A 7,348-nucleotide genomic window follows, 5' to 3' on the forward strand; every position below is an offset into this window, starting at 1 on the left:
CTATTTGATAGCAACTCTAGTTAATCACTCATACACCACGTTCTGTGCTAAATACAAAGTTTAGAAATCCAACAACGCCATGCTAATTACATCACTTCCTGATTTAGAAGTACTAGAAGTCCTTTTAGTCATCCGTATTACCCTCCGGTTAAAGCCCTGCTTTTAGGTCAGAAACGTATTCAATCTAATCTTGTGTGAGATTATCTGTCCTGGGAAGGTACTTCTTATTTCCCAAGTCTGGATTAGGTAATTCTCCTAAAAGCCACTGCGTACAAGTAAATTAAAAGGTCCAAATTGGAAAAGTAAATATTAACTACCTTACACTCATCTCTTAGCATGTACAAAAATCTGTTTATCTCTCTGCATTCCTTCACCAAAATCAAACCCACAGCCATCGAGTCGATGCAACTCATAGTCACATTATAGGACAAGGTAGAACTGCTCCTGTGGGTTTCTGAGACTGTTAACGCATGGGAGTAGAAGAGCAGCTGGTTTTGAACTGTTGACATGACAGTTAGCAGCTCAAAGTGTAGCCACTATGCCAGCAGCGCTCCTTCTGCATTCGTTCGAGTATGGATTTTTTTGTGGACAGCACAGTGTTGTATTTACTGTATGCATTGTAACGCCAGATAGTTTGAGAATACATCAATTGCTAAGTAAATCTTGATAGTGAAAAATGACTTAAAACCGCAAACATTACGAACGGTTATTTACAAGGCCTTTCTTTTCAAAAACACATTTGTGTTTATCCCATTATTTAGTCTTTCAGAAGTTAACCACCGGAATTATCACCATTTTAGAGATGAGAAAACTGAGTCACATGCTTACTCCAGTAATACAGGCAAACTCGCAATATTGCAACAGTTTCTGGGGGAGGGATACTACTGGAGGTGTTTGCTTTGTTAAAGAACAACCAAGGATCCTTGCTCGACTCATTTATATTAATGAGTTCAAAGTATACTTTAAAAATTATTGATCAACAAATTACCAAACATATTTTAGCATCATTTTTCAAAAATCTTTATTTCAGGTTTTAGTTCTTGCCTACTTAGTTGCTCCCTTCCCTAGTGGTGCTCACAAAGTGCTACCACCCCTTAAGACACAGTAACTCAAAGAAAAAACAAAACCAACTCGCGGCAACTGAAGCGCGCAGCGCCACCGCGGGACTTCTTTTTCCTTTTCCCCAGTAGGAGGCGGGGCCAAGTGCCCTCATTCAAATAAAAAACCAGGAGATTTGCATGGGGAACGGTCAGTCCGTGAGTCTATTGGCTGATAGAATATAGGCGTGGCCAAGAAGACAAGAACGGAGCTCCGCCCACACTTTTTTGCATAACGGCCTGGGCGCGTGTAAGGGAGAAGCGGGTTTGTTTTTGAATCTGCAGAGGCGGCGGCGGCGGCGGCGGCGCGGCAGCGCGGCGAGAGGCGCGCGCGAGTGAGGCGGCTGCGTGTGTGACGGCGGAGCGGACGGCTCAGTGGGAAGGAAGGAACGTGGTTCCTCCTCCCGGTTTTCCCTCCCGGAAAGGTACCTGTGCATTCCAGGGGCTGATACAACCACATTTTGTGGTGGAATGACTGTATTTCCGAAAAGTGAAGACCGCATTATGGCGGCGCCCGGAGTTGGGATTGCGCCTGCGCGCTCGCGGCGCTGCGGCCGGGCGCTGCATGGGAGCACGTGATCGTGCGGGTCGGGCTCTAGCTGCAGTCGTGCAGCCGACGGGGCGGTGGCTGCGCAAGCGCAATATTCATGTTCAAGAGCTAATGTTCTGCTGGACGCCATTTGGGTTCTAGATTTATTTTTCATCGTCCTCGAGGGGTTTCAGTCAGTGGCTCGAAATTCTCACGGTTTTCAAGGGAAACATTCCTCTTCTGTTGCCCTCCTTTCTGATCCCAAACTCATCTTTTACGTTCCTCCGAGAAAATGGGGAGTTGCTTTTCTGTAAAAATTAAGAGTTGGTGGTGGTTCGCGGTAATGTAGCTTCTAGGATGTTGCTGGATGTTATGTTTAGAGAGATCACACATTCTTGCACCCCGTCGCGTTTCACGGAAGTGCATTTATTTGAAGTACATATTTGTAAGTACATTTTCAACCACATTTGTACCAGTTCTGTTAGAGATACGAGGCATGTTTGCAAAATACAATACATTTAAGTTTTAGAAGTATAGGGTGCGTTGATGGAGGTAATGAAATAACGTAAAATGTACTTTGAAATCAAACCTGTGTCCTGGTGTAAAAATTTTGATTCTGAGTCGATGAAATTTTACGTTCAGGTTGTGTCAGTGTCTTAGCATGCTTACTGATTCTGATCTTGTTAATTTGACTTTTAAAAAGAAATCGCATGTTCTTACCATTTTGCTGGTAAGGGTGCGCAAAAAAGAATTTACTTGATAAACTTCAGAAAAAGAAATTCTACAACTACATACATGTCTTTGTGAGGAATCAACTGGGCTATCAATAAAAATGTTTGATTCTTAATCATACCCATATTAAGTATTTGTTTATGAACTATTATTTTGTTTGCTTTTAAAAGTTTTACGCGTGCTTCAAGTTTAGTTTCTTAAAGATCAGGTATTTATAATTGTAAATATGCTGTTGCTTATTTTAGTTCAAAAGGCGTGTTAGTATATTTAAGTCTTCTATAACTCATTTGAGCTAAATTATATAAGATTTCATTTGATTCCCCCATTATGCAAATTCTTAGTTGGCTAAATGCTTCTAAACTATTTTAACAACTTAAAAAAATTTTTTTAACAACTTTTATCTCTTGATTTTGATATACCAGTACAGCAATTGATTTCTGCCTGTAGAACCCCAGGATTGCATTAGTATACTGTCGAAGAAGTGGCTGTGCTGTATAATCCTCTTTAGGTTAGGGCCAGTTTTATTGCTCCAAACAAATATACCTAGATGTATTTGACAGGCTTACTTCGGATTGGCGGATTTGTAAATGATGTCACAAATGAAATGGAATGATGAGAAAGATTTTTTTTTTTCCTCTTCTACTAGAATCTTAATCTGTCATTGATGTCATTCCTGGAATGCGATGTCTTCTACAAAGCGTTATGTAGAATTTAGAGGCCAATTGTGTAATCTTTCTGAGTGATTATCAAATATCATCCTTCTTCCCAGACAGTAATTTCAGGTATTTAAATATTTAAAGTTAACGCTAGGTTGTATTTTTCAATATTTGTGTACGTATGTGTATGCACATACACAGTTACGGAACAAAGTCCGTTGATCTTTGATCTTCGAAAACATGGAGTGTATTTCAGCTTTTAAGTTTTAGTATACGAACGATTAGTTGTTCTGGTGGTGTAGTGGTTACCAGTTGGACTGTGATCTGCAAGTTCTGCAGTTCGAAATCACCAGCCCCACCTCGGAGGGAGAAAGACAGGGCATTATACTTCCATAAAGAAAGCTTGGAAACCTATTGAGTTGCCATGAGTCAGAATGGACTTGGTGGCAGTGAATTAGTTATACAAATGATTGGCTGTTAGGTTAATATGGAAGGTCATAAGAGGTACTTGAAAATACTGAACAATGTACAATTAAATATTTATTGGTTGAGCAATTTCGCTGTTACGTTTCTTCTTAAAAAGACATATAGTTGTATAAACTTAAACCTCCGGTCGATTAATTGTCTGAGCTCTTTGCTCATGAGCCCTGGTGGGACTGTGGGAAAAGCATTGGGCTACTAACCAAAAGGTTGTTGGTTCAACAACACCCCCCCACCCCCACCCCCTGGCACTCAATGGGAGGAAGATCAGGTAGTCTGCTTCTAGTAAGATTGCCGGACTTAGAAATGCTAAGACCCAGTTTCACCTTGTTTTATAGGGTTAATGTGTGTTGGAACCGACTCAATGGCAATGAGTTGTTCTGTCAATAGTAAACATTTTGAAATTTTATTTTGGTAGTCCATGCCACAAAATATTAATATTGTAGCACATGTGAACATTAATACTAGGTTTTCCAGGAATGAATGCTATGTGGGGTTATTTCAAACTTTTCTAATTTCTAGTTTCAGAAATTTTAATTATAGTCATCATTTACTTTGAATAATCAGGGCATAAACCATTAAAGTTTTGTTTAGTCCTTAAACCATGACTTGTACAAGTGAGGAATAGTATATTTAAGAGTTTTACTTACAGCACATATAGAAAATGTTGAAAATAACAGCATTCAGAAATACACACTTTATAAAGGCTTTGGTGTTTTTGTGATCACACTTTATTGGCTGATCAGCTTATCAGTATTTCTTGGTTGATCAATTTATTAATATTAATCTAGCAATTGGTTTTCATTGGGAATATAATTTAGTCTTAGACTTTAAATTATTAATACGTTCTCATTTCATTATTCTTCCAAAGGTTTTATTTCTTACATAATTTTGTGGAAATTTCCCAAATTATGAAATAGCATTTAAGCATATGTTTAAATGGCTATCTAATTTTGTTATATCTACTGAGACATAGTAGGCATTTTTTATTGTTGAAAATTTGGCTTGTCTTATTTCTCTACAACAGTGAACATCTTTGTGAGCCACAATCTAATCTATATCTTTGAAATTACTGCTTCAGAGAGGCTTTAAGTTGCCACATTGATACAATTTAGTTTTATTAAAAAGCATTCAAATGTCACTATAAATTTGATGGGTGCAAATTACTTTATCTCATTGGCATGGAGTCAATGCTGACTCATAGCAACCCGACCCCACTGGGTTTCCGAAACTGTGCCTGTTCCAAGACTAGACAGCGGCATTTTTCACGTGGAGCTGCCAGTGGTTTCGAACTGCCACCATTTGGATCACAGCTCAATGTCTAGTAGCTCATTCATATTTTTGGTAACTAATAAAGTTAACCTCAAAAAATTTTAATTTATGAACTCTCTTAGATTGGAATTTGTTGTTTGAGGCTTTTTTTGGCCTGTTTTCATTAATGTGATTTACTTATCGGTACTAACTTTCCCTTTCTATCGGTTGCATCATTTTATTCTTAAGCTTACCAATTGCCTTTTAAAATTATTTATGGCTTAATGTATTTAGAGGTTTAAAGTTTCTATGTAGTCCAGTGTTTCTCTGCCTAGAAAATATTAAACATGTGAAGTAATTTGAGTATTTATCTGTATGGTTTATTTTGATTATTAAGTTTTGTCCATTTTCTTAAAAAAAAACTCAACTTTTTAATCTTCATGGAGTTTATTCTGACATACTGTGCTATTGGTTGCTGGTTTCCACCCCACCCCCCCCCCATTTTCAGAATTTCATGTTGGCAGTCCATCCCTTTTCTCAAATTATTTTGAGTTGTTCTGTTTATCATGGTAAGCTTTATTTGGTCTGTTGGTTCTGTTTTATTAACCAATTGTGTATTGGCTTCTAAGGCATTTTGGTGAGTTTCATGGATACCTTATAGAATCCTGGAGGTATACTGGGTTATGCTTCTAATCGCAAGGACAACAGTTCAATTCCACCATCTGCTTGGGGGTGGGATGGGAAGGTGAAGCTTTCTGGTCCTATAAAGATTTATAGCAGTTCCACTTTATCCTATAAGGTTGCTAGGAGTCAGAGTCAACTTGGTAGTGGGAGTTGGTGGAAGCATCACTTGGAATTGTACACAATTTATGACTGCAATATGTACAGCTTTCTTGGAAAGAGGGTTTTTGTTATCTTCTTCAGGGAATGTATCATATGAAGTCTACAAGAAGTTTACAATCCGTGTAGCTGGGCCTCAGTCTTAAAATCACACGACTATTGTAGCTCTGTAGTCCTAGATGTGGTGGCATGGTGGTGCAATGTTTACAGTGATTGACAGCTGAAAGGTAGACAGTTTGAATCCACTTACCTCTGGAGGAGAAAGATGGGACTGTCTGTAACTGTAAAACTTTACAGTCTTGGGAGCCCTCTGAGGGCTACTCTGTTCCATAAGGTTGCTGTTAGTGTAGAATCAACTAAGTGGCAGTCGATTCATAGACTTATTTGTTATTGGCGCCTTGGTGGCATTGTGGTTACCGAAGAGAAGACTACTTCCATTGAGCGGAGCTCTAGTCTCAGAAACTCACAGGGGCGGTTCTACAGGGTTGGTATGGTTGGCAGCAACTTGGTGGCAGGGTTTTTTTTTGGTCATTGGGTTGTACCTGAGTTGTGGTGACTCATGCACAACAGAAACTGCCTGCCTGGTCCTTTGCCATCCCTGTGATAGCTTGTTGATTGAACCGTTGTAACCCATTGGTCTTTGTGACCAATTTTTGGAAGTTTATCACCAGATCTTCCTAGTCTGCCTTAGTTTGTAAGCACCTTTGAAACCTGTACATAGTTTTCTTAACTGGTCTTGTCTTGTTTTTTGTAGATCAGCTTTACGTTATTTGGGTTACATTTTTAACCAGTTATATTGAAGTTTCTATTAGAATTGCATTGGTATGAACTTGCTTTTTTTTAATACTTTTTGTGTTCCTTTACTGATGAATATAATGCATACTTACAGATCCCACAGTGTGTACTGTTTTTAGAAATGGATAATTCTGTGGCCTTTGATTAAGATACCATTTTACTGGTTTCCTAGTATTTATAAAACAAGGGTGTATTGGGAGAGGATAGATGACAATATTTCTATTTTTAGTCTACTTTAGGACATGGTAATATGAATACAACTATGTTAGAAATGAGAGAAGTAGATTTACTTAAAACCATTAAAAAAAATAGACTCTTTTGAGGGAAGAAATTTGAAAAGAAATTCCTTTTCAGACTAGGATGGAGTCCAATTCTTAGAGTAAATAAAAAAACCTTTTATTTTATTTTCTCATGAGGATGTTTTCTTAATTACTAGTGTTTTTTTGAAAGATGGGTTGAATTTATTCATTATCTTTGGTGACATCATAATCCTTTTTAATTTTTTTAGATCATTTTATTGTGGGCTCATACAATTCTTATCACAATCCATGCATCCATTGTGTCAAACACATATGTATATTTGTTGCCATCATCATTCTCAAAACATTTGCCTTCTACTTGAGCCCTTAATTTTGGCTCCTCATTTTCTCCCTCCCTCCCTACTCCCCCTCCCTCATAAACCCTTCATAATTCATAAATTATTGTTTTATCATATGTTACACTGTCCGACTTCTCTCCTGCCCTGTTCTCTGCTGTCCGTCCTCCAGAGAGGAGGATATACTTAGATTCTTGTAATCAGTTCCCCCTTTCCACCCCACATTCCCTCCACCCTCTAGGCATCGCCACTCTCACCACTGTTCCTGAAGGAGTCATCTGTCCTGGATTCCCTGTGTTTCCAGTTGCTATCTGTACCAATGTACATCCTCTGGTCTAGCCAGATTTGTAAGGTAGAATTGGGATCATGATAG

General features: G+C 38.5%; 1 protein-coding gene across 1 annotated transcript in view; it reads left to right on the forward strand.

The window, feature by feature from the left end:
* The first annotated feature begins 1,446 nt into the window (after positions 1 to 1,446).
* Positions 1,447 to 7,348, forward strand: part of LOC101639157 (activating transcription factor 7 interacting protein) — a 115,778-nt gene continuing 109,876 nt past the window's right edge. The window contains exon 1 of the mRNA XM_004713760.2: positions 1,447 to 1,522. The gene's annotated coding sequence lies outside the window, so the exon portion shown is untranslated. The remainder of the gene's footprint in view (positions 1,523 to 7,348) is intronic.

Source organism: Echinops telfairi, unplaced genomic scaffold (genome assembly GCF_000313985.2).
Source record: "Echinops telfairi isolate 266 unplaced genomic scaffold, ASM31398v2 ScPeMD7_21;HRSCAF=78, whole genome shotgun sequence".
Taxonomy (NCBI): Eukaryota; Metazoa; Chordata; class Mammalia; order Afrosoricida; family Tenrecidae; genus Echinops; species Echinops telfairi.